The 27,533-nt window shown below is 40.0% G+C and overlaps 1 protein-coding gene and 1 long non-coding RNA gene across 2 annotated transcripts in view; one reads left to right on the top strand and one right to left on the bottom strand.

The window, feature by feature from the left end:
• LRRC3B (leucine rich repeat containing 3B) overlaps positions 1 to 27,533 on the bottom strand; it is a 165,523-nt gene that overhangs the window by 109,367 nt on the left and 28,623 nt on the right. The gene's annotated exons all lie outside the window — the stretch shown is intronic.
• On the top strand, positions 4,604 to 19,236 carry LOC116486459. The gene is made up of 3 exons (XR_004252957.1): positions 4,604 to 4,680; positions 6,472 to 6,473; positions 19,223 to 19,236. It is a non-coding gene; the product is annotated as an uncharacterized LOC116486459 (long non-coding RNA).

The following is a 27,533-nucleotide window of genomic DNA, read 5'->3' as shown; positions in this document are numbered from 1 at the left end:
CCAAGAGGCCTGTCACTTGCCTCACTCTTCTGGTCTCCTTCCTGCTGCACCAGCTGGCAGTCAGAGGGCCGAGATGCTCAGCGAGTGGTGGGCTGGCTGCAGGGGGCCTGTGTTATAGGGCCCATGGGCAGTGGTGGCCACTGTGACCTCAGCAAGCCTCTGTGATGGAGTGGCCCACACATGGCCAAAGGCGGCTGTGTCGGGAGCGGTCTGGAAGATGGAGGAGGGTTGGGGGGCTGAGGACCCCTTTTTTTGGGCTGGCTCCGCCAGGCCATTTGGCTTGCCAGAGAGAAAGGCTGCCCCTCGGCCACAGGGACTGCCCTGCACTTCCCATCCTGTGCCCTGGGTTTATTTTTAACACTGTGTTTTGGTATTTTTTCCACAGAAGTGAGAGTACCAGGCAACTACTAAAATACTGAAGCAACTTAAGGGAGAGCAAAATGGTCTCATGTTGGAAATGAAATACTGACAGTGTTAGTGCTCCCCATTAGTTTTTTTTTTTTTTTTTTTTTTTTTTTTTTTTTTATATTTTTAAACCAGTTCGGGTTATTTCCATTAATGAGTGCATCATTACAATTCAGCATGTTTAAATCACAGTGTTGCTGAGGGTCCAAAATTTCATCAATGCTTTGTAAGAGAAGACTTCAAAGTGACCATATTTTCTTTATGGAAAGAAGCAATTTCAAGACATGAAATAACATACAATATTATAAATCAAAATGCTTTGCCTTTCAATTTTTATGCAGTGTTTCTCCTCAAAATAATTTCAGACTGGTATAAATGGAATTCAGCAGTGTTACAGTTAAAACATTACACTGCTACAAAAAGCAATGAAAATGGAGACTGTGGCAGAATGCTATCCCTGCCAGTCTGAGGAGATAACTTGACACCAGTCACTGGCCTTCAGAATTGTAACTGCAACTCCTGGAGACATAATCAGTCTTGCTTAAACTAAACTAATCATTTCCTTAAAGTCCAATGAGAAGCCCAGATGCATAATGACACTCACAGTTCCACAAGTGCTCTGTCACTGCTACCCAAAGTTGTTGGCAGAAAGCTGTTTTGGATATGTCTATAGAAGCTACAGCCACATCTCACTATCTGGATTCCTCCCAGTACCACAGAACAATTCAGTCTCCTACTAGCCCAACATTTTATCTTTACAGAATCAAATTCCTGTCCTATTGTATTACTATTTTTGTTAAATTTGTAATTCTTCTGTGATATTTATTTAGGTATTCCTTCTCTCTCTCTTTTTTTTTAATAATCCTTGAATTTGTCAAAAAAAAAAAAAAACAAACAACTTATCTCCTCAGCCCACTAAGTGTTTCCCATCAGTTTACTCAACTGAATGATTTAACTCTCATTCACAGATTTTACTGCTCTCTTTCTGTTAAAAGGTGTGCCTCCTCTTAGGTTGTGGAAATGAACAGATTGAATGTTTATTATCTTAAAAAAAAAAAAAACAAAAAACAATTGAAATGAAATCACATATTGCACAGAACTGCAACAAGAACAGTATGGTAGGAATAGCAGTCAGGTCCCTTTACCATTTCCAATATTTTTCAATTTGCAACTGTTACTACAGCCACAGTTTTGTTCCCTTTTATTTAAAGAGAAAATAGATGCAAATAAAACTCACAATAAGACCATTTCTGGCATCTGATATCAATCACTTCCCTTCTGAGAGTAAACAAGGCAGCAGCAAAACCATCTAGCCTGTTGTCCCAACAAAAAACAATCTGTTACTCTCCTTTGTTAATAGCTTGCCACCAGCTGCCTCTTACAGACCAAATACCAAGCAGGTCCCCAACTATCCACTCTGTTAATGCACATAATATTTGCACTTGAAAATGGTAATTTATCTGTTGGCCATATGTGGAATTGTCCTATTTTGCCTATCACATCTGGCCTTGCACATGTAAAGAGGGGCAAGAGCAATTTCGACAATACAGAATTAGAAATTACTCTGAAGAATGATAGCTAGCAATTCAAATTTTTTCCTCCAGAGATGCAACCTCACATGCCTAGAAGCATTGGCACAGCCTCTGGCAGGGAAGAAAGCATATATCTCCATCCTCCCAAGGCCAGTCTTCACAATTGAAGTATGCAGGTATTTAATAATCCCTTTAGTGACTGAGCCAAATCTCTACTCTAAAAGAGCTTTATAAAACCCTAATTCTTCAATAATAAAGCTATCATAATGTACTGCATTTTCATGGAAGAAAACAATAAAGTGAATTTCAGAACTCTTAATTCCCCCATTTGGGGGGCTCATAATAAGAAAGCAGTGTAGAATAATAAGAAATACACTACTGCAAAACTTGATACTCCAGGAAAAATTGAACTTTGCATTGAGAAAAAAAAAAAAAAAAAAAAAAAAAAAAGAAAAACCACCACCAAAAAAGCATGTATCATGTTATTAGTATGTATATTTTTCATTTAAGCCCTGAAAATCTCAGGGATAAAAGATCCTAACCAAGACATAAAAAGTTAAAAAGTTCCAGACATTATTGGTAGTATTCAGGTGTCTAGTATAATCTTAGACATCCATAGGAATACCACAAGCCTTCCAGCTGCCTCTCCAACACCCTCTAGCACCCTGCCCAAAGTTATATAGTACCAGCTACCTGTGAGGAGACAGCTGAATTCTCTGTTTAGGAATGGGAATTTTCAAATACCAGCAGAATACAGGGTGCTATGACTATTCTTCAACTCTTCTGCGGAAGAGAACTAGTTAAGTTTATGTTGGCTATAGTCCGAAGGAGTTAGAAAAGACACTCCCAGGACCTCCAGTGTATCCAGACATCAAGCTCCTTCAAGCAACTTTTCAGGGACTGCAGAGTCCTCTTCTTCAGGAGGAATTCAGTGTAGTGTTAGAGAAGGATATTCTCCTTCTTCCAATAAAAATAACTTCCTTCTATTTATGGAATCTTGGTTTTGCATTTCACTTTGATCACAAACACCTTTTCCAGCCACTTCTGGAGGCTAAGAAATGACTCAAAGGAAATTTTTGATGTTGATCCTTCGCAGGCTGTCAGTCCAAACTGGGGTATTTTGAAAAACGCATGTGTGAGCACAAATGGACATTTGGTTGTGGGTGTGAATATCATTCTTTGCAATGCCTCTCTCCTCTTTTGAAACTATCTGACAAAGGACAGGCGCTCTTAATACTAACTCTTGTTGCCAACATCATTTTACACCTCTTCTATTTCAGGGTATGTGCAACACATCACTATTACACTGCTTGATGGATTTCAGAGTGGTTGCACTTTGGAAAAGAGGCAAAGGAAACAAAATCATTTTACTACCTTTCATTTGGATGCCAGAGGATATTTTGAGATATTTTGTAACCAGATAGTCTTAGAGTTTTCAATGAGGGAAAGAAAGAAAATAGATCTTCAATGAAATGTAAGGACTGAAATATCATTCAGGGTACTTTCATGCATCAGCTATGCCCATATGCACTGGTGATGGAAAAAAAAGTCATTAAAGAGATACGCCTGAACTGTCTCATAAAGTCTTTTTTTTTTTTTTTTTCTTTTTCTGTCCATACATTTCTTAAAATACTAACAGGATTTTAACAGAATTTTCACTGTGATTTCAATTCTCTTCAGCGGGGTAATTTGTACGACATTCTTTCAAGGCACCATCAGCTAAATAGCTATAACTTCTGGGTTTTAATGCATCCGAGAACACAATTGCATTCGTCACATTTCATGTTCTAGAAAGTAGGAGAAAAATATTTTCATTTGACAAATTAGGCACTGTCTCCTCAAAACAATCTAATATTTATAGACATTCTGACAGACTAATGAGTAGATAGAGACATTTACATTGAAGGACAAGTACTAGTTTCTAGATGAGAGAACAGAGCAATATGATAAAACATTAAAAGAAAGAAAAATATGTCATGTCGGTTCTGATTATACCATCTGACTGTGAGGAGAAAGTGAAGTAATTTGCTAGCCACATCTTACATAGACAATTCAGCAATCAAAAATGCTGTGAAAGTTTCACCAGAGCTTCACAAAATCTACACAAGTTAGATTTTTGGACTCTTTTGGTGATAGTTATATTTTATTGTTGCTAAGGGAAAGATACCTTTGAAATGGTCACTGAAAACAATCAGTACATCTTCAAAAATCCAGAATCCTTGGGTGAGGTCAATAGATGCTTTTATTTTAAACAGTAGCAAAAAAAAAGATACCCCATATCTTATCTGTGTGATGACCAGTTGTTCTCTTGCTACTTATACTCCTGAGCTGGCAGATAGGGACAGGGAGAAGAATGAAGCCCTCATAATCCATGAAAAAATGATTAGTGACCTGCCAAACCACTTAGACATACGCAAGTCTACAGGGCTAGCTGGGATCCACCTGAGGGTACAGAGGGAGCTGGTGGAAGTGCTCACCAAGTTGCTTTCCATAATTTACCAGCAGTTCTGGCTAGCAGGGAAGGTCCCAGTCAACTAGCAGCTAGAAAATGTAATGCCCATGTACAAAAAGGGCCAGAAAGAGGATCTAGAAAATTACAGGCATGTCAGTCTGACCTTGGTGCAGGGAAGCTCATGGAGAAGATTGAGTGCCATCACGCAGCACCTACAGGGCAATCAGGCAATCAGGCCCAGTCAGCATGGGTTTATCAAAGGCAGGCCCTGCTTGACAAACCTCATCTCCTGTAACAAGGTGACATTCTCAGTGGAAAGGCTGTGGATGTAGTCTACTTAGACTTCAGTAAGACTTTTGACGGTTTCCCACAGTGTTCTCCTGGAGAAACTGTCTGTTTGTGGCTTGAATGGGTGCACGCTTTACTGTGTTAAAAACTGGCTGGGTGGCTGGGCCCAAAGAGTCACGGTGAATGGAGTTAAATCCAGCTGGTGGCTAGTCACAAGTGGTGTCCCCCAGGGCTCAGTACTGGGGCCAACACCAAGTACCCAACACCAAGTTGGGTACAAATGTTGATCTGCCTGGGTGTAGGAGAGCTCTGTAGAGGGATCTGGATAGGCTGGACCAATGGGCTAAGGCCAGCTATATGAGGTTCAACAAGGCCAAGTGCCGGGTCCTGCACTTGGGGCACAACAACCCTATACAGCACTACAGGGAAGAGTGGCTGGAAAGCTGCCCAACGGAAGGAGACCTGGGGGTATTGGTTTATATCTGGCTGAATATAAGCCACCAGTGTGCTCAGGTGGCCAAGAAGGCCAACAGCACCCTGGCTTATATCAGAAATAGTGTGGCCAGCAGCACTAGGGAAGTGACTATCCTAGCATTAGGGTAGTGATTGGGCCCCTCACTACAATAACAATATCCAGGCCCTGAAGCATGTCCAAAGAAAGGCAATAAAGCTGGTGAAGGGTCTGGAGAACAAGTCTTAGGAGGGGCAAATGAAGGAGCTGGAGCTGTTTAGCCTGGAGAAAAGGAGGCTCAGGGGAGACCTTATCGTACTCTACAATTAATTACCTTAAAGGAGACTACAGCGAGGTGGGAATTGGTCTCTTCTCCCAAACACCAGGTGATAAGACAAGAGGAAATGGCCTATACTTGCACCAGGGGAGGTTTAGATTGGATATTAGGAAAAAAATCTTCACTGAAAGAGTTGTGAAGTATTGGAAGAGGCTACCCAGGGAAGTAGTTGAGTCATCATCCCTGGAAGTCTTCAAAAAAACATCTAGATGTAGTGCTTAGTGACATGGCTTAATGGTGGACTTGGCAGTGCTAGGTTAAAGGTTGGACTAGATGATCTTACAGTTCTTTTCCAACCTAAATGATTCTATGATTCTATGATTTTATTTTGTAGGAGAAATCGGACCTTATCGTTATTCAATCTTCAGCAGGCACAGTATTCCATGCCCCTCTCATACACATTTATACTGTCATCATCAACAGGAAAATTGTTATAATGGAGAGTGTAAGAAGAGCCCATTTAATTATAGAACAAAACCCCAAAACCTGTCATCTAATCAGTAGTAAATAAATAATGGAATATGCAAAAGTCTGGCAGGGTACTGTGGGAATTAAGGCACCAGTACGCTTACGTGAGAGGTGAGCTTGAGCAACTTTTCTGTTGGCATGTCTTTTATGAACTCTAACAAAGTGAAAATAATTTCATAAAGAGTATGTTTATAAGATGCACTGGAGACCCTGGATGTGAATAAACAGACTTGCTAAGAAGGACATAAAGATAGTAGCTTAGGTATTTGGTCTGCAGGGATCCTGAAGGGTTTTGATGAGCACCATAAATAGGAGTTTCTGTCATAGAGGTTATTCAGCTGTTTAAAGGCTTTTTAAGGAACCTTGTTTAACAAAGACAGAAATCACAGCTTTGTAAGAATAGCTAGCCAATATTAGGACAGATATAAAAATACAACACGGAGCAGTCTTTGAGGACTCTTCTGCAATCCTTACTTGCACTGAGTTGCACTTATTCTTTCAAGGAGGTTGCAGTGGGACAAACTTAATAAAAAAACAGTCGTAGAAGTATGCTTAATAGCACAATACTATAAAATACTATAGGTGCCTCCCTCTTGATTTAGGGCAACTGGCTTCAGTTTCCTACAAAGTGGAGAGAATGAATTAGGAGTGTAACTACCAAGATGAGGCAGAGCCATTATTCCTTCTTCTTGATTTCTGCTTGGGGGCTAAACAACATACTAAAGTTGTTGCTTAGTTTTCAGCATGTAAGAAGCCCCAAACAAGAAAACAGAACCATTCCCTCAGAGGCATAGCACTTCTTAAACACTTTGCTGAATGGGGGGGGCTATGGAGATAGAGGTGATAACAGCGACAGTGGTGGCTGGGTTTGCTAAGGTGATTTGCTTTTACTCCTGCAGCAGAAGGGAGATGTATATGGTACAGTCAGGTCTCAGAGTAGATCAGCACTTTAACGCAGTCCAGATATCATCCTTCTGCTTCCCAGAATAGAAAGTAATTTTATCTTAATGTCAGGATAGGGGATTGCTCATATAACACAAACACACAAGCATATCAAAATAATACAGCAATTATTTGCTATCAATTAGCAAGACAGGTATTGCACAGGCAATGCTTTCCCCATGAGTATCATAGGCCAGAAGAACATGGGATATCCTTGGGGGGGACACAGGAGCTAACACCAGACCACCCCTCCACAAGCCTATGGAACAAGTGTTGTATTTAGGGATGGACCTGTCCTTTCTACATTTGTTTCCCCCCCAAAAAAAAATCCTCCTACAGACTTGCTCTCAAAGTATCCCCAAGAATCAGTGTCTCTGGAGTTGTCTTTAATGGAGCCCTCACTTTCTTGTACTAGTGTCTAGGGAGTTTTTCCAGTCTTTACCACTATACAAACAGCCCCACCATAACTTTTGAGTTACTGGAGTAGTAAGTCATTTTCCTTTTACTCTTCCCATAATTTTCTTTAGTAGAGTTTCCTGAAAATAATACAAACATCTTTCAAAGGATTACTAAATTAATACCCAATCTGACATTATCTATTTAGCTATTTTCCTATACTTTATTCTCTCTTCTTGTTTACATCTAACTCTTATCTTTCTAATATGGCCCTGTGACCTACTTCTCAAGCACAGGCTCTACCACTACAGCTCCTCTAATTAGACCTTATCTGTTAACTCAGATAGGATTTATGGTAGAATATTCTTAAGCTACTCAAACATCTCTGTAGATGACAGAGATAAATTACTGGCTTCCACTTCCATTGGCTATACAATAGAGTTATCTATGATTAAATTTCCAGGACAAATGAAGCTTGGTATGAACACCTCTGAGATTTTGCCAATTTAAAATATGAGTGAAAGAGAAAGAGAGTGCAGTATTGTTGAAAAGGAGCAACCTTACCCAGGGACAGCATCCCATCCTGGAGGTAAAATGTTCCAGGAACATAAACTGATACTAGCTTCTTCCTCACTCACTGGATCTTTACAAATAATCTGTATTTGATATCCAGGATGCCCCCATCTGTTAAATTTTGGATTTTATATCCATGCTGCTGTTGATATAGCTGTGTAGTAAAACAGACTTCAGGCTCATGTAAATATTACAGTGAATAAGTTATGGGAGTTACAGTGACTTTCTACAATGGAGGGTGCTGGAGATCTGAGGAAGAGGTAGGACATCATTCTGGGCATAGTCCAGTCCTGCCGTCACAGCTAGTTGTTACAAAGATGCCACAGATATATTAAAGGAGAACATGATGCTAGGTTAAGGGCGATGCAGGTGCTGGCTTCGGCAGCAAAGATTCCTTCCAGCTGCAAAACTGAAAACTCCTCCAAAGTTAGCCTCCAACTTTTATTTGATTGTTTCTCTGTATTTTGAAAATCCACATCTCTACTCTTTTTTTTGTCCAAATTTCTTTTTTTTTTTTTTTCAGCTTGATACATATTTTATTTTTACTACATCCTTCAAAAGATTGGAAAATTGATCAGAAGACCAAGTCAGAAAAAAGAGATGGCTATAATGAGTCTTGCTGTTCTGTGGACAGAAAAGCTGGCCTTTCTCCAGAGAAGGGTAAAAAAAGATAAAAGAGAAAAAAAGAGAGAAAAAAAAAGTTGCACGAATAAAAGATACCATAAATATAGGGTCTGTGGTAAAATATACTGCTGGTAGAGAAAAGATGAGGGCAACCCCCTCCTCCTCCCATTCAAAATCTCATTAGTTCCCAGACCATCAAGTTGTGGAACTGCTTGCATCAGCCTAAAATGCAGCCTGTCTAAAGCTATATTTCCAACCCTGACTGCTGTTCTCAGTTCTCGGTTCATGTGAAGGGGGATGAATAGATTTGGAGATTAACTGGATTAACTGTGAATGCTTTCCTTCCCTCTATCTTTGAGGATTTTCGTGTTTTCTTTTTTACATATTCTCTTGAAACCCAGAAAAAAAATAGTGAAATAACATATACAGTGGAAGTGTAAATCACATGACTTGAAGTTTTATACATAGTAATGTCTCAACAGAAACTTCACACAATAGTAAATGAGTTTGTCCTCAGGCTAAACATCAGTTTAAAAAAAATGTCATTTTTCCTTAGGCCTACAGGTATGGTCACCTGGATCACTGTCCTTGTGATTACAGGAGTGTTCTGGATGGAAAACCTACTTTCCATGCATTTGGCTTTGTGCCTAGAAGTTATCCCATTTCATCAAAATCTCTGAAGTCAAGACAAATTGCACAACTGTAAGTGGGACCACGTGAATTTGCTTTTCTGGTACAAAACAAGAGCACAGTCATTACACTCCATAGATAATCATCTCATATTCCATTTCAAACACAAAGCACTTGAAACTAAGGTCAAATGCCATGTTCTGATTATAAAAACATAGGCAATGACTAACCTAATAATTGGACTTTTTACAGTTTTAATTAAACATCTAGCACATAACAATAGAACATGCTATTTTCAATCTGTACTTGGGCACATATTTGTAGAAGGAACCCCTAGTGCAAAAGTTAAGCCTGGAAAGCTACATGTCATCAGCTCCGGTGTTTTCCAATATTGTTGTTGACCTTGAGTAATTCATCTCCTCTGACAATACAAAACGTATATAAGCTATGAGCTCCACAAAAGTATCTGCATCTTTATTTCTATCAAAATCTCCAGAACCTGTGCAATTTTTTTTAAAAAAATACCACGAGTGTTCAAAAACACATCTTTGCAAAATTAATTGGCAAAAAGAGGGAGAAAGTATGTACCTCAGCTTTTATGTTCAAAACAGAAGGGTTTATCAGAGCAGCATCCCCTATTTCTGCATATATCTCTTCTAGTTTGAATAAAGACAGGTTAACTCATCCAGAAATCCAACTTAAAGTCCTGCCATTATCACATACATAAAGCATCACACATAACGCACCCCAAAGCTAACTAACTGTCATTCTGGACCAAACACTGCTATTGCTTAATTGCACGTGGTACTCAGTTCTGTCCCCACAGGGAGCTAGCAGTTGCTGAGGACATTTTACAGCACTTTATTAAATTCTGAAGAAAATGAATTTGCAAAGTGTTCTTTCCCCTGCATGAAATAACAATCTTAAGCAGAGATGAGGCAGGCATCTTACTCTTCTTTGGTCCCCTTAAGCTAATTTTAGTATCTTTATAAAAATTTATTGTTGGTTAAGAATTATGATCACTGCCTTCCATGAGGTAACTTCAGCTGCTGGTAGATCTATTCCTAGATCTAGACGTATCGGGAGAACTGACCTGGTTATTGTAAACTTTACCCTGACCTTGCATGTTTTGTGTGAATTCTCATCATTTAGAATTTCTGTTACTCTCTGCAGCTGAAACAAGATGCACTGGAAACTCGTGAGACTATGTATGCTTCCCTTCAGTTTCAAGCCAGCAAGAAAGAACAAAAAGATTCCGCTGTGAGCATTACACCATACAGTTTCATATCCATTACTCCATATGGATAAAAATAATACATATATATTTATAGAAAGATACTGGTGATGGTTATTAATGATACAGTCAAGTGACACACAATCTGTCACCCTTGACTGTCACCCTTGGTCTCAACAGAATCCAAAATCAAACAAATTCTGTGAATATTTTAAGTATTTTAAATCACTGTTTAACACAGAATTAAGAACTGTTGGCTGGACAGATACAATGTTTGGAACATCTTGTTTCATTTTCTAGGTAGTAACCTTATTGTCAACTCTTACAGGAGTCAAAGTAATATGACAGATGGAACTGGTGGTGAAAAAAGTAAGGATTCACAAGCAGTCTGACAGAAATGAGACATTTCAAGAGAAAGTCAGCTCATTATAGCAGAAAGCAGGTGAGAAAAAAAAAAAAAAAAAAAAGACGAGGTTCATGACAAGGCTGAGAACAGGAAATTTGGTGCAGAATAAGAGGAAACGATTGACTTCTTCTGTAAGAGCATAGGAGGACAACTTGCACATTTATTTCTGGAAGCTATTGTTAAATGTATTAAAGGTAGCTGTGCAGATAATTAAAGAGAGTCCAACCCAGAATGCCACCAGAACAGCTAAGCCGGCTGCATAAAGATCCAGTTAGTTTGTGTAGAGCTGCTTACGGGAAAGCAGTCAAAGCTACCCAAATATGGCTCGATCTTAGCATTAAGGTTACTAAAATTGAAAATCTAAGAACTCTGCATTTTGCTAGTTCTCTGCTGTTCTTGGGAAACAAGCAAACAAACAAACAAACAAAAACCTTACAGTTCTTTGCACTTCTAACGATGAAAACATAAAATGACTTTCATATGTATGAAAGCACTAATGGAGACAGCAGAAGGGGGATGCACACTAACACCAAAAGATGCATACCACGCATCAGAAAGATGATGGCAGACAAACATTAGATGACAGTAACTTTCAATTCTTAAATTTATTTCATTCCTCAAAATGATATATTGCTGTCTGCTTATATTCCACAGTGGCCTCATATCAACATATACTTCTTGTTTTCCAACTCCTTTCAAACCCCATGGCATTCTATCTAACAGCACTGATGCCCCTATGGACTTATTCAACCGTACTGCATTTTCAAACTCTACTTTTATTTTGCTTTTTTTTCCTCCTTTCTCTCTCCTCTTTTTTTTTTTTCTTTTTTTTTTTTTTTCCCACTCAGAAGACAGATCTAAGAGCCTGCATTTTTCTATTCTGAATGAAGAACTCAATTTCCACACAAACCATTTCTCAGGCTGAAGTTCTTATTCACTTCAGTAGCTGCGCTAAGTATAAAGCAGAAGATCAAAGCGAGAGGGTCAGTAGAGCGAGCTAAAGAAGTAGCTCTGAGTTCAGTTCACAGGGATGGCACTACCAGACCTGGACTGGCCCACCCAGAAAAGCAGAGCATTGCTGCCCTTTGACCATGACATTACAGTGAAACATTTTAGTAAACCCCTGATATTATTTCAGAAGATGTGCAACTGTGTCACAGTGGACTGATGTGAGCCAGAACATACGCTGAAAAATATGGAGTCAGACGCTCCTACCTCCAGTGAATATCTTAGGGATTTGCTTTGTAAAAAAAATACAAAACTATGCTTCTTTCAGTAAAGGAATAATAGAGAAAAGAATAGCAAATAATTTGTGGACCAAGGTCATTTTGTGCTTTCTCTCACCCCAAGACAAGATCAACAACTGCATCTATGTTACTTTGACTGGTAGGACGCAGGCAATGATGCTTTTATGAATCAGTCCACGAGAAGCTCTGCTCATGTTTGGTTATTTTCTTACCCCAAAACTAAAAAAAAAAAATAAATAAAAAAAAATCACCTAATATCTTATTGAATGCTTTCAGCTTCAGCTTTCAAAACTTAGGTTTACTAATGTCTTTTTGCTGATGAACACAGGAGCAATCTGCACGTGTTATCAATTGCTTGTACCTTATTTTGGATAAGCTAAAATTTGGAGACCCTTTACTCTCCTGCTACATTACTTGTTAGGAGAACAAGCATTCCTGTAGCCCTTTCTACTTTTCCAACAAACTTTTTGAAGTGAGGCTGCAGCTCTCCAACATTGGTCTCTGGTCCCACACACCAAGGGAGCCTGCCCACCCTCATCCAAGTCAGCCAACTCCTTGATGTTGATGACATATCTGAGGATAGCAGAAAATAGACTAAGATATTTTATAGCCATATTTTTGCAGCAGAAAGAAGCGTCTCATGACTACATTTTGTTATGCTACCACCTCGAACTCCAGGTCTTCCTGCATTTGTTATAACTCCATCAGAATTGAGTAACAGGCTTGACTGAGGGGTGCATTAGTTGGTACTTTTCAGGTCAGCCTGACCCTTTGCAAAGAGGTGTGATGCTGACCTTGGTCAGCCCTTGAGAAAGCAATGCAGTGGTGTCACCTGGTAGTGTACTGCTGTGAGGAAACCTTCCCTTCGAAAGTCCATGGCTCAGCCAGACAGTTAACCTTGCTTCCTCTCAAGAAGAAACCTCTCATTATTGTCACTTGTACAGGTTAAAGCTGATGCACGCAGCAGCACAGTTCCCCTGTCACTACGGTGAGCGCTGCACCGAGTGACCCAGTGACACAGAGGTGTAGCAAGCTGCTGCGAGCAGAATGAGCAGAGCTCACCTGGGAAAGGGTGAAAGAAAGAATGAGAGGCAAATACTGCATCGCTCCCTGCAATGCCGCTTAGTGAAACAGTGAAGCCTCGAGTCCCCTGGCCCAAGCAATACTCTCACTAAAAGTGGCATCGTTCCCTTTCAAATTTTGTGCCTTTGCTGTTAGATGAAACATCTCTCAGGGTTATCCTTTGCTTCCCCCGGTCAGGTGTCAGAGTGATTCCCTGATGGTATCTGAGGCAGCACTAAAGGACTCCTGGCATTAAAGGAAAGGGAAGCAGAAAATGATGCCTGCCCTTTCTTTCTGCTTCCTCTCTCTCCAGTTTCTTTATCCTCCTGCACTTTCCTGTGCTCACGGTGTCCTTTATTTCACTTCCCAGCTGGAGATTTCCCTTCCCCACTGTCTGACATGAATTGAGACTGTTGGCCTCTGAAATAAAAGCAAAATTAACTGCTCAACATTTTAGGGATTATTTTGGTGCTCTTGGGACTGTAGAAAATACCCTCTTCCAAAACAGGGCTTTCAGTGAGTCCCTGAGCCCTCCTCCAGGAATAGTAAATGCCTTGAAGTCTGGATACCAGGTTCACTGTCAGAGGTAACTAAATCTGACTGTCAGCTAAATGCTTCCCATTGATCTGGAGATAAATGAGTGTAACATCAAAATGAAGTATTTTTTGTGTTTGCTTCCCCTATCTGCCTCTTCTGTAAAGAAGCGGAATGAGTTTAGCATATTTGGTACAGTTTCATAGGGCACACAAGAATATGTCATCAACTTTTGGCAAAAGGCACATCTTACAGGGGACTTTCAGGTCTTTCTAATGTTGAAGTTACTGATAAATTGTTTTATGCAAGATGGATCCTAAAATGAGAGCAGAATGACTTACGACTTCATATAGAATAAACTATCCAGCTCTTTCCAGTCAGCCTGTCACTGAACATCTTCCTCTGACAGACCCTACATCACAGCCTGTGACTTCCTTGAGGCAGTTTTGTCAGAAGATTTTCCCCAGGGGATTTGTAGGTAGAGTTTAACTGCACATCTACATATGAACAACACCTGCTCTTCAGACTCCATCTGCAAACACAGCTTGTTTGTACAAAAGGTGGGCAAAATATTAGAAAGAAGGCACTACAAGCACATGTAAATAAGATACATAGACCTCATACCCTAGCTGAAAATTAACTCAGTGTCAATTGGCTACCCTCAATTCTGCTGCTGTTGCTACTTCTGACAGTGGCAGGGTGAAGAGGAGATTTGAATAACTTGTTTTCTGGCTTCAGAAAAATCTAATTAAGACCCTACTGCAGAATGATCTTATTTGCTAGGAATTATTTTTTTTGTGAGCAGTGCCAAGTGTACTGTATGGTTGCCTTCTTTTATAGCTGCAATGCTGAAGCACTAAAAGAAGCAATGAAAATTTTGTGCTACAAAATAAAGGAGTCGATTTGACTTTGACTTCCTTTCTTACGCAGCACAGCTTCAAAAATTAAGGTTTTGGTTTCCTGGAGAAATTTGAAAAATGAAAGTAATACCTGTATTATTAAAATAGGTTTTTAAAGTCCATTTCAATGTTGTCTGAATTAAATAGGGATAGCAGATAGACATTTGAATACATGACTGAAATTTTGCCATCTTCACTTTTTTAGTAGGTTTCTGTCCAAGCTTCTCTCCACACATATGACAGTGCTAAGCAGGTTATTAGCAGCATAAGGATCATTCAGTGAATTTTACCTCCTTTTATTTTTTTACATACAAAATACGTAAAAATCACATGCTCAGATTGTTTGTTTGGTTGGTTTTTAAACAGATTTTTTTGGGGGGTGAACATCTTCAGGTTAAAACTTATCTCTAAGCAGATTCTAGAAGAAACCATAAATAGAACTTTGATGTTTTTATATTTAGTTGGCCTGGGAATATGTTCATGTGGCAACCAGCTTTATCACAATTCACAGTCACATATGTAACTAATGCATCAGCACATCATGGAGCAGAATTTTAAAGTAAATCATTACCCTTGTAATTCAGACCATGCCTTTAGCTGTACTAGTCACACAGGCCAAGAACATATGCAACGTTGTGTGATCTGAGTGGCTCACCAAGCCTTGCACAAACTACAAAAGGATAACTACAACGAGCAATGGAGCATGGCACCGAGATCCCTTCTCACGTCCCAGCAGGGCTCCTTCAAGCTGGAAGGAGATGGCTGCGGAATAAGTAATGTGAATACACGGCTTCGGGGACCTGCACTAGCTTTGTTTCATGACATCGTACTGTGCCATATTGACACAGCTGACTGCTTGAAGGCAGCTTGGGGATTTCTTACACAGTGCTGCATTGCACCATGGAATCATGATTGTACTGTGTACTATGACTCAAAAAGGGCAAAGAGAGAATATTCACACTGGGGTTTTATTTTCTGTGGTTATATCTAATTTATACACACATACACATATATATAAAAGACCTTAAACTTGGTCATTTAAATGTAAAAAGCTAAAGCAGGCAAATAAAATACCAATACTACCAATTCCTGATACACACACTCACACACAAAATCTTAATTAGAAGTGTCTATACTTGTAAATTGCTACTAATTTCAGCTCCGAGAAAACACACAAATATGTTATCATTTGGCGTAAGTGGGCTTTCTGGAGATGTTTTGCATTCGTGGCTTAAAAACAGCAGCTCTGATTTTTGTACTTAGAGTGGAGCAGACTAATTGGTCTTGTCAGACATGACTTAGTTATGAATTACAGGACTTCACATTGGTTATTTACAGTTGCAGATCGAAGAGGATGACATTTCCCTTTCCTAGGAAATGGACTATTCCTTTGTGAAGTGCATGAAGAGCTGCTTCTGTTACCAAATCGAGCCATATGTATGTATGAGAGAATCATTTTTAGAAGACAATTTATTGCCTTCTGCAGTTTCCTCAAGAAGTCTGCCAGGGCACAGGATGGTCCCTGCAGCCGAGGGGCAGCCTTTCTCTCTGGCAAGCCAAATAGCCTGGGGATCCAGCCCCAGAAAAGGGGCCCTCACCTCCCAACCCTCCTCCATCTTCGAGGCCGCTCCCGACACAGCCACCTTTGGCCACACGTGGACCACTCCATCACAGAGGCTTGCTGAGGTCACAGTGGCCACCACTGCCCATGGGCCCTATAACACAGGCCCCCTGCAGCTGGCCTACCACTCGCTGAGCATCTCGGCCCTCTGACTGCCAGCTGGTGCGGCAGGAAGGAGGCCAGAAGAGCGAGGCGAGCAGCAGGCCTCTTGGTGTGGGGACAGCTATGCTGTCTGGTGAAGCACCAAGAAGTAACGCACCTGAGCAGAAGGAGAGGTGTCGTGGGTGGAGGGATGGCACTGGTGGCACAAGACACACCAGTGCCCGAGGGACCTCTGGTGCCCAGCCCACAGAAGTGGATCCACCTCTGCCCAAACAGACCTGGGACTACTGCGTCATGTCTTTGTGCTCTGCCATCCAAGAGCACCAACAGCATCACAGGAGTGCCCGGTGAGCCCCCTACTCGTTGCTCAGGCTCCATTGCAAGCATTAGCTTGGAGCTGCCAAACACCGCGGACATCCTGCAGGCTTGCCTGCAAGACGTCCTGGTAATAAACAACTCTTGCCAATTCTCAGGGGTTGTGTGAGTGCTTCTTTTTTGAGGAGGGGGGGGATGGGGGTAGAGGAGAAAGGGGGAACCAGAGGGGGAAGAAGGGAGGGAAAGAATGGGCTAAAGTTGCACCAGGGGAGGTTTAGGTTGGATATTACAAAAAAGCTTCTTTACCGAAAGGGTTGTTAGGCATTGGAATGGGCTGTCCAGGGAAGTGGTTGAGTCACTATCCCTGGAGGTCTTGAAAAGACGTTTAGATGTAGAGCTCAGTGATATGGTTTAGTGGAGGACTTGTTAGCGTTAGGTCAGAGGTTGGACTCGATGATCTTGGAGGTTTCTTCCAACCTAGGTGATTCTGTGATTCTGTGAACAAATGTGTACTTTCTTCAGGCATCAGACATACTTAATCTATAATTTTAATTAAAACTAGATGAAGATCAAAGATGAAGACTCCCTTCCCATTCAGTACTACTTGTATTTCCCTATACATAGATATGCATCTGAAATCATCTGTGTTTTCCATCCATGAAGATTATCTTTGTCGTAGAAGGTTAGAATTCCTCTCTCCTAACTTTAGATTGCTAAATGGAGACTGTTGGTCTAACCTTGCATAACCAAGTTTTGCTCCATCTGTAATCAAACACCAGCAATGGAGCCTTTCGGAAGGTAGATCATCCACCCCATCTGAGGTGCCCAACTTTGGGACAGAAAGATTTCCCTTTGGGAGGATAAAGGACAACCACTTAAAGCCTATTGCTTAAAATCAGGAAAGATGAATCCTACCCAAGAAGTTCACAGACACCAAGGAGCCATATATATCTTAAGCTACTATTTACATTAACAGTCAACCATGTCCAACAGTTTGTTGACTACAAGATAAAATGAAGTGAGGCGAAATGTGACCAGGAGGTAAAAATGGAGTATAAACAAGTTACAAACAAATATGTCTGCATCTAAGGTTTTTGTTGTTGTTGTTTTAAGCGAATGTTGATTTCTGATGCCAAAGGTTAAGTGGTAGGGTAAAAAAAGGGGAAAATGCTGGCCTTTCCTGGACTAAGCCCCACTGAAGATTTAGGCTGTTTAGGTTCCTCTTTTTCACACTCAAAAGCTAAATTGCTCAAGAAAAAAAAAATACTGGTCAATGAAAATGCACCAAAGCAACACCCTTGCAGCTAATGACTGCAAGTAGACATCAACACAAGACCCCCTTTGCCACCTGCTCAGATCAGGAGCATGCTATCCTGCTGACAGAGAAAATCCTCTAGTATGACAGTATGACAGGGCCCTTGACCACATCAACAGGATGGGTTGCAATTGCTGTCCTTTTCCTTTTCAGCAAGATAGCTTCTCACAAGCTTTCTGGCAGACAATCAAAGCACTGTGTAAATGATGCTTCAAGGGAGAGGTCTGAGGCACCCGGGAGATTATGGGAAAAACACAACACCCAACTCATTTGTTTATCAGTGGGGAAGGGAGAAACCTTCTTCTGCTGGTCCATATAGACACCACACTTGTTTATATAGAGGAATTCTATTTATACTTGGTCACCCCCAGAACTCCACAGCTATGGATAGCAGAAGACATGCTGCATTTGACCCTATTTTTCATAGTTCTCTTTCGTAAGATGACAGTGTATGGGATAAGATTTCTCACAATTAGTTTCGGCCCTCAGGTTACTTGTTGTTGGGTTGTTGTTTTTAAGCTTAAGCCAAACAGTGCAAAACATTTTGTTGCCTAGATATTTTTTTTTCCTCTGAGCAGGAGCCAGATATAGCAGTTGGGACCCTGCACCAGGAGTCACTTAACATGAGTTCTCCTCAGAAGTAAATTCTGAGGGCTAACAGCAATGGTTTGGGCTTACTGACAAACAATTTCTCAGTGTTTCCTTCTGAGTTGCCACAATTTAGAATCCAGCAATACATGTAAGCAGTTCCAGCTATTTTTGTAGCAAAACTTTTCTTCAAGTTTTCTTTTTACTTGTTGTAACCTGTTTTTTCACGCAGCTGAAAAGATCTGTTTGACAAAACAGGACAAGAACAAACAAACAGACAAGGATTGAGGAAAATGGAAGACTTTACAGAAGGAAGATTATCAGTTGTAAACTTTTTGATAAAAGTTGTCCAAAATTTAAAACTCTGTGAAGCATTAGTCACTTCCACATTCAACTTCATTATTTCTCTACAATTCTTCATGGCTGAGGCTTAGCTTATCCTTGTGTCTGTCTCCTTTTAGGACACTTTTCCAAATCATGAACAGCATTTTAGAAGTAGGTTTCATCCAAATTTCCTCTCCCTCTTTGCACTTTCAATTTGATCTAAAATACTCTTAGCTGAAAATACTCTATAAAAGTCTCAATCACAGAATGATTGGCATTAGCTTTCTTAAGTGTAAGATTAAGTTGTTTGAAATTTTCTTCCCTAAGGGTCTGTGGGAAATCCATCTTCTGAATTGTCTTGGAGCTGCAACACCTAAAAGCCTGGACTGATGCTGCCCTGGATAGGCAAAATACAACATAAAGCTGGATTTCATTAGAATATCATCGGATCAAAATGCATCTAATTAATATATTAAGTTTGACAAAGTGACATTTTCTTCTTTAAAAACAAGACAGAACTATCCTTTCCTTCTGTTCACCCCCACCCTGCATCTCTAGTAATTATTGTGGGGCTTTGGATATCAGCTAAAGAGCTTCACCCATGTTGAAAAACTGCCATTTATGCAAGCAGTTTTGTACATCAGAATTTTTCTAGTGCCTCATACAAATTTAGTTCTCACTCTTCCACTGCTTAATTTCCTTAACAGCCTCTTATGATGGATATGCCAATGAAATTAAAGTTAAGAACTTCACAGCAGATTTTGTTGCTATTTTTCTAAAAGACTCAAGAACATTTGGAGATCCTGCGATGTAGTAAAATAAGAGTACAGCTGTTCCACAATTGAAACCCATGATTAAAGAAATACAAATATATTTAATTTTCCAATAGCCCGATTTTTATTACTAATTTCTAATCTAGGCATCTGACTTAAATACCAGTCCTGAATATACTCCATGCTGACAAGGCAGTAGGTTTTGGGCTGTGTTGAGATTTCCTGTACAACCAAGCACAAGAACCACAGAGGCAGTGCCTAAGCAGAGAAAGATGAACATAAAGAGGACAATGTGAAACTGATACATTGCTTCTCCAATTTTGATACTCCGAGGACATACTACAGCCCCAGATCATCAAATTAAGAGAATCTACTTACATTTTGGCTGTTTATGCCACCCCTTTAATAACCTTAAGCTTCAGCCATTTTGGAGCCAGCTAATGGTTTATTCAACTTCTACTGAAACCAAGACAGACTGTCTGTACATTTTCTATAGCCGTACACTTTTGACTAGGAGCAGCCTGGGAGGGACTGGCTGCACAGACTGTGATTATCTAACATGTCTTAGTTCTTTATCTCCAACAAGCAAAAGAAAAGGACAATAGAGAGCCTGAGGATCTTCAGGACTCAGAGACAAAAGTTTTCTTTGTACACCAAATACCTTCTGCAGTCGTCTATGATCTAGAAGGAAAACCTCCTACTTGTGTCAGAAGCACTCATATATATTGGTGAATTGTTTTATCAGGGTTGCACCTCTTGACCTTTGAAGTTACAAATAACTGAATCTTGCAATTACGGAAGACAGTACCAGCTCACCTACAACTGCTTGTTTTATAGCACGCATCAGCTAAAAGTATTTTTAGATCAAATTGAAAGTGCAGTGAAAGCCTGAAGCTGACCAGAATCATAATGCAATGGAAAACCTCACATGGACACCTGTTCTGAAGTGATTCCTGGCTCAGTTGGCAGATCAAAAAGTGTCAGCTACTGCTGGTAAGCTCAGCTAAGCCCCTGGAATTCTGGATGCTTTGCAGATCCCAAACTTCTTAACACGGGAGTATCACTTATCACAGTATCTTTTGGGTCTCCTGAAAGTAACTGATGAAATTTCACAGCATGTAAACGGGGATATCTTAGGAATGAGCTTTGCATTCCTCTCCCCAAGCCTGCATGCTCCTTCTCACAGGCTTATTTCCTAATTACCGAGTGAAGTAAATTTAAGAGTAAATTGAATTGTTTCTCTTATTTTGAGTTTCTCTTTGGTTTCTCTTACCTTCCCCAAAAAATAATGAAATGAAAGCTAGAATAAATGCAGACAGATCGGTAGATTGAGTAAAATTTATCTGCAGTGTAATTTCTCTGTCTCTCTCTTTCTGTCATGTATGCATACACTATTTGCTTCTTGATGACAAGGCTGACCAGGGTTCTGATCAGCCACGTCGCCAGTATTGACAATGACAAATCCTTTTCATAGCTCAGAAGAATCTGAAATAAATTCTCTCAAGAAACTGGCAGACATTCTCCTCTTTGCCCTGTCACTCATGGTGAAGGCTGAAAGGCTGATTTGAAATTAAGTAGGGGCATTCTGGAATGGAAAATGTCTTATTTGATGGGGAATAAGTTAAGACTATAAAGTGTATTTAATTCCTTCTCTTTCCTCCTTCAATTTTAATTAGGATTAAAATGTCTCTGGAAGATACTTTTTGTTTCCTTTCATTTTCATACATAATAAAAGAGCTTAGCTGTTTTGTATTAGCCTAAACAATAACAGAGAATTAACTACTGGAAATAAAATTGGTGGAATGCAAAAAAATCCCAACAGAAAAATCCATAGCTCCTCTAATCTCCCCATCCCCAAAACGTATGCATGTCAAAAGATAGGGGAAATGGGAGGGAGGGAACCACCACCAAAAAAAAAATAATGCACACACACATACACCTTCCTCCCCCTATATCCATATATGTGGATATTATATCCACAGCCTCTCTCAGAAGCATATTTTCATTTGATTGTAAGAGAGCTCTGCTTCTGATGTAAATGGCAAGTGAAAGGGATGGCAAGAAGCAGAAGCTCTTTTCCTCCTAGGGCAAGTTTTGGATGGCCAGAGCCTCTCAAGGCATTGTGGACTGTGTTCAGCACTTCTTGGAACTAGGTACACACTTCACCTCTCAATAAAACCTGATGATTTCTAAAGAAAGAAGATGGCATGAAGAAGAACAAAGTTCAACCTCAAACCAAAGTTCACAGTTTTTCTCATACAATCATTCAGATAAGGGTGGCAGAGAGAGAGAAGTTACATTTTCTGTTCCTCTTCTAACAGATTCTGCCTGACCATTAACGTTCTTCACAGTACGCGGGTCCAGTCCCCCAGCTTTGGGCCACAGCCTTGAACTAGAAAGCAGCAATGTTGGATTCTAGGAGCTGTGGAATGAACCACAAGCAACCACAAGCCCATCTTCACACAGTGAGCTACTAGAGCTACAATGAAATGGGAGTGTTAAACAGATGAAAGAAGAAAGGAAAAAGAAAGGCTTGGAAAAAGCAGTATATGGTCATGTAAGGAACTAATTTTATTATAAACCTGTGGGAGTGGATCCCCTTCACAGGAACATCGCTGGGTCATTTCAGCAGATGAATGCCTTGAAACAGTCAGTACAATGAAGGCTGTAAACCAGCAGGGGCAGAGAGAACTCTTTGGTCCTTTCAAAGACAGAGGGGTTTCCGAACGTTCTTGGGACACCTTCACATTCGAGGGGATCCAATAAACTTGTTTGTCAAGATGAGTCCACCACATCAGGTTTGTAGTATCTGATGATGTGCTTTGATGCAGGATACTAAACTAAAAACAGGAGTCTACTCCAACATGACAAGTTCTGTGTTCCTCTAGATTTATCATTTTAATAAGTGAGATTAACTTCTCAAAACGTATTTTCTAGGATTTGTTGTGATGACTGATGATTCTTCTGTTGATTTCAGAATAAATCTTGCATTTAAAAAGCATTTTAGTCTTTTGTAGCAAATCTGGAGCCATATATCTACCTATGCAGCTACAGCTAATCTTTGGGCACCCCAAAAACTGAGGTTAGTTTCTCAAAGAAACTTGTCCAATACAGTTATCTTGAAAATATGTCCCTGCATTTGTGGACAAACTGGACATGTTAGTCAGATTATTTCCATGCAGCAAATCATTTTTATGAAGCTCAAGTTGGTCTAAGCCTTTCTGCAAGGGATATCTTAGAACAAACACAAGGAAGGACAGGGTAAAGCTTCAGTGTTAACCTTTCCAGAGAAAGAGGAGAAAGCTTTCTAACCGATAAAACTTTCATTACAAGAACACACAGTATATCCTAATACTGTTGACTATTAAAATCCATCTTACTTTCACACATTAAGGGTTTGCTCCTTTACAATCACTCCAACTACTTTTATTATCATTATTATTTGTGTTCAGTAAGGTAGCATTTAAACAGTTTGCAATTGCAGAAATCAATTTTAAGAATACTGCACAGGACTAAAAAGGTGGAGACTGAGAAGTGAAGAGGAGGTTGTGAGACCATGGAGGAAGGTGTCTGAAGTCCTAGAGACTAGAATCTAGCCACTGTAAAAACATGAGTAATAATATTTACACAGCAGAAGTGGATTCTCTTGTACAACATCTTAATTGTAAATCAACCTGGAATTTAGATGATATGCTGTTGATCTCATTTGAAAAATCCCAGTTCAACTACATAACAACTCCTTGGTTGCTCAGTATAGTAGATGTTGGCAAAAGCTCAAGCACTGAAAAACCCAAACAAGATATCCTGATCTCTCAACCCATGGGTTTACCACAGGTTTATCTATGATATGTTCACAGTAAAAATCTCATTAATCTAAATGCTAGCAGGAGAAATCTGTTTGGAAGCTTCCAAAACATGGGCTGTTTTCCTCAAGATAGCCAGTTTCCAGTTGCAAACCTTTGGCCAGTCCTACTTAAAAATATCAAGGTGACTGTACCATCAGCATAAGACAACTATGACAAGCTCTGATGTCCCCAGATCCTTCTCTAAACCTATGAAGGTAGCAAAAAGAAATTTGCTGTGGAAATCAACACAAACCTGGAGAAAAGCTACCTGCCAATGGACTACTGAGTAGAGGAGCTGTTGAATGAACAGAGGTTCTTAAGAAATATCTGCCATCAAGCCATGGCTCCTCAGCGGTACCTCTCTGCTACAGCTATTTATACCTTGTGTTTCTGTAGGGCCAGATTAGGACAGTTAAATCAACTTGACTTGAAGTTCATCTTTAGTTTAGGATCACATTTCTCAGCTTAAAATGAAAAAAGCTAGCAATCATATATTAGGATGTTTTTAATTCATTGTTCTTAGTATCTTTTAAAAAAAGTGCAAAGCTGTAATAATCCACGTTGCACACCAAACAAGCCATAATTCACAGAGGTCAAGACCTACACATCTAAAGGCTCCAGGGTTTTAGTGCCTAATGAAAGATGCTTATGGCTTCACCGTCAGAGGCTTGGACAGCTGGTACTGTAGGACATATTCAGGGAACCAGAGCCAACCTTCCTAACCCCAGAGTATTATTCTAGTTACTCAGGCACATTGTCTCCAAAAATTAGGCATTATTTTTCTCTGCCAGCAGTCCTGACTTCTGCCTCACCAACACATTATTAATTCCAATTTCCATTGCAAATTCATGATGGTATTGACTTTTTCCTATTATTAGTGCAGAAAAATTAAGGTAAACCTCAGACTACCTGAAATCCTTAATAGATTATTAAAGTCAGCAGGCATGCCATGGAAATATTCAGATTACTTAGCCTCTTTTGTAAAGCAAAGGCTAATATATGACCCAAACAATTACAGTCTGTGAACTTTAACAGACAGCCTGAAGGCAGCTGTAGAAAGCAGGACAGAGCAATAATTTCACAAGAGCAGCAGGCAGTCAAGCACTGTCTGCCAGGATAAAGATTCTCTTAGTTCATTAGCATCAAGAGGGAATCAGTTAATAGGATGCACTTTCACATATATTCAGCTTTTTAAAATGCATTTGAGCTAGGGGATTTTCTCCTAGGTATATTGTCACAATGCTAAAACAAATCTTTTCTTACTAAGGGATGAGGGAAAGGTAAATTTTCCCTGTTAAACATCAGCCTATTTGCACTAAGAACAGTCCTAAGAACCATGAATGAGAAGTGTCTGTGCTTTTGTTTACCTCTGCTCAGCATTTCCAAAATTATTAACCTTAATAAATAATAAATACATCGAAAGCAACAGTAATTAGGGAAGGAGCAAATGGAGACCGGAACACAGGAGAGAGTGGGAAGAATCAGTTCAGACTTTGGTAAGTATTTTTGATGCAGTATTACAGCTTATTTAAGTCAAAGCCTTTGTAGGGTTTTCTGGCAAATGCATCATGTTATTTCTGTCTGAAACAAAGTTAATTTAAAAAAAAAAAAAAAAAAAAGAGGAAATATACAGAAAAAGAAAAAAGGAGAAAAGAATTGCTGTTTTCCCTTCTGCCTACTTTTACATGCTTATCTTCTTCAAGGATCTCAAGAATCTAGGTTGGAGATGGTCCACTGAAAGCCCACCACAGCTGTATTTGCATCTGGAGATAGTGATACATAAAAGAGACAAAAGACCTCACAGAATCAGTCTACAATCCAAGACTGAAATCCCATTTCACTAGAAATGTTTCTACTGAATTAAGCTAAACTTTTGAAAGGCCAAAGGAGATTTTTTAAATGTATACATATACACATACATGTATATATACACACAGCATGTGGTTTCATCTCACTGCCACTTGTCTGTATTAGGATATTTTTATGAGAACCACTGTAAATATCTTCTTCAGAACATATCAATAACATACTGCGATTTACACCATCACCATCAGAACACAGAATATCCATTGAAACTTATTTACTTTCGCTGATTTTCATAACTAGTGGCAAAATATCTACAGGCAATAAATAAATTATTACCAGACAGTCCTTTGATATTAGTGAGCTGAAATACTATCTACTTGCCTATATGCTCTGTAACACAAAACCATCCAAGTCCTCTAAAAAAAAAAAAAAAAAAAAAAAAAAAGATATTTTATTTTCTTCCAACAGCATTAACCAACTAAAATAATAATGAATTCTTCAAACTTACATAATATAAGCTTCTACCATTGTCTTCCAGGTACATCTGGATAAATACGTCTTTATTTTTTCAGTCCAGAAAAATCAAGTCAGTGCAGGATCGTTGCATACAAATGCCTACTTATAGCACATAAAACTGCAAATTTACTTGATTAGCTTAGAATATCATCACAAAAGGGAGCCATGGGGATACAACCCACTATCAGCTACAGTGGTTTAACCTGCAATGGACCTGAATGGAGCTTCTTCAGATTTACATGGGATTAACTCGAGTATGGCTCATTTTCTTGATCTCATTTCCCTATGGTGAAACTAGTAAAGAAGAAAAGTTTGGATGAGTGTCATGAAAAATAATTTTATTTATTTATTTATTTATTTATTTATTCCCTAACAAGATATTCTACAAGGGAAATAAGCTGAGCAGTGCAACCGACATGCTGGAGGTAAGGGATGCTTTCCAGAGGGACCTTGACAAGCTTGAGAGGTGGGTCTGTGCAAACCTCATGACGCTGAACAAGGCCAACTGCAAGGTCATGCATCTGGGCCAGGGCAACCCTAAGAACAAATACAGGCTCTGCATAGAATGGACTAAGAGCAGCCCTGAGAAGGACATGGGGGTGGTGGTTGATGAGCAGCTCAAAATGAGCTGGCAACATGCACTTGCAGCCCAGAAAGCCAACTGCATCCTGGGCTGTATCAAAAGAAGCATGGCCAGAAGGCTGAAGGAGGTGATTGTTCCCCTCTGCTCTGCTCTCAAGAGACCCCACCTGGAGCCCTGTGTTCAGCTCTGGGGCCCCCAGCACAAGAAGGACATGGACATGTTAGAGAGAGTTCAGAGGAGGGCCATGAGGATGATCAGGGAGCTGAAACACCTCTCCTATGAAAACAGGTTGAGAGAGCTGGGGTTGTTCAGCCTGGAGAAAAGAATGCTCCAGGGAGACCTTACAGCGGCCTGCCAGTGCCTAAAGGGGGCTACAGGAAAGCTGGGGAGGGGACTCTTTGTCAGGGAGCATAGGCATAGGACAAGGGGTAATGGCTTTTAAATGGAAAAGGGTAGGTTTGGATTAGATTTAAGGAAAAAAAATCTTCACTGAGAGGATGTGGAGGCACTGGGACAGGTTGCCCAGAGAAGCTGTGGATGCCCTGTTTCTGGAATTGTTTAAGGCCAGGTTGGATGGGGCTTTGGGCTACTTGGTCTAGAAGAAGGAGTTCCTGCCCATGTCAGAGGGATTGGAATGAGATGATTTTTAAGGTCCCTTCTGATTCAAACCATTCTCGTATTCTGTATTTTATATACTATACTACTCTGGGTGAAATTAATAATTTAGCTGATGAGTAATTGTATAAGAACAAGAATAAAACAGATGAATGCTCAGTCACGTGTTCCATGGGGAACCAGTATCATAATCATGGAGACAGTTTGCTCTTACAGCCCTTATGTGCCATAAGGCTTGAGGGATGATTGCTGTGAGCTATTTTTCTTAGCTTTTGTAAACCTTAGCTGTTGATAGCTTTCAGCTGGATACACAGTGTTTTCCACAACACCTAGAAAGGATTGAATATCTGTAATATAAAAGCACTGAAGCGAGAGTCAGGAGATAGGGGCTGAGTTCCTGCACAATCTTGATCAAGTTGCTGTGTGATCTTGATCAAGTCACCTCTTTTTCTGTTTCAGGTTCCCTTCCATCTTAACCATCAAAACTGAAAAGGGGAAGAGAAAGTGGTTTCTTTTCCCTCTGGGTCCTGGTCTTATTCAAGAGTAGCTATGTTTGATGGCACCATACACTTGTATACTATACTACCTTAGAACATACACTGATACCACCAGCAGCTCTAAGCAATTTAATCCTAAACTCTGCTACCCTT

Source organism: Aythya fuligula, chromosome 2 (assembly GCF_009819795.1).
Source record: "Aythya fuligula isolate bAytFul2 chromosome 2, bAytFul2.pri, whole genome shotgun sequence".
NCBI classification, from domain to species: Eukaryota; Metazoa; Chordata; class Aves; order Anseriformes; family Anatidae; genus Aythya; species Aythya fuligula.
Note: the sequence above shows the minus strand (reverse complement) of the source record. Positions and strands in the feature narration are given on the sequence as shown.